A 1,098-nucleotide genomic window follows, 5' to 3' on the forward strand; every position below is an offset into this window, starting at 1 on the left:
ACCGTTAGATAAAATTAAAACGAATAATTGTGCTAATCAAATGGTTAAACGTTTTTCATTTTGGCTAATTTTTTGTAGGATTCATATATGGGTAAGTAACTAGGGAATAAGTGGCTTTGATTGTCAAAATACATGCTAGAACTAAAAACATTTGTACTTTAAGAATTTAAGGAGGTCTCTCTAGATCCGGATATACAGAAAGGATGTAGAGCGGACGTCCGCACTTTAAGCCGAGTGCGGACGTCCGCTTCATATCCTTCCTGTCTGGATATATATATATATATATATATATTTGAATTTAGACATACATTTCAAAATCTGAAATCGAGCCAAACATAAATCAATATATGACAAAATCTGAACACAATGCCAAACATAAATCAGGAATGAAACAATCTAATTACACGTCTATTTCCAACATTGCTCACCCAAACTAAGGGGATGCTGCTCATTTGAATATAAACGTGCACAACTAATTTTTTTTTAAACAATGACAAACGTTGCCCATAGTTGACCCTTGTATCGATGTTGTTTCAACTTCCAACTAATACGTTATTAGGGTTTACGAGTATATGAAATTTCATCATCATCTCTCTGTTAGTATTTTATGGAAACTATATTGAGTATTTCTGTAAACCCTAGAGGGACGAAAGAAGATTTGAATTGGGGGGCATGTTTTGAAAATGATTTCTTTTTTCCGACTTAAAGAGAAATGCAATAGAGTAAATCTGCCTAGATAATCCAAATCGTCGCATATAGAAACAAAATGAAACGGAAAACGTGAAACGATAATACAACTCTGACTTGGTCAATATGGAAATACATGTTGCAATTTTTTTTTTTTCGATTATGTTTTCGTGCAAAACTGTAACAGAAACAATGCTAATTAAGGACAAAACCCTTCACCAAATTGCATATGAAAACAAAATTGAAAAAGCGAAATGGTGATACAACTATGACTTGGTGAAGATGGAAATACTTGCTGTAATTTACTGTTTCGATTTTTTATTTTTATTTTTTTATTTGTTTATGGTTTTTGGTTTTGTTTTCGTGTGAAATCGTAACAGTGAACACGCTTCGCGCAATTCTCTTCACCAA

Source organism: Fragaria vesca, linkage group LG5 (genome assembly GCF_000184155.1).
Source record: "Fragaria vesca subsp. vesca linkage group LG5, FraVesHawaii_1.0, whole genome shotgun sequence".
Lineage (NCBI taxonomy): Eukaryota > Viridiplantae > Streptophyta > Magnoliopsida > Rosales > Rosaceae > Fragaria > Fragaria vesca.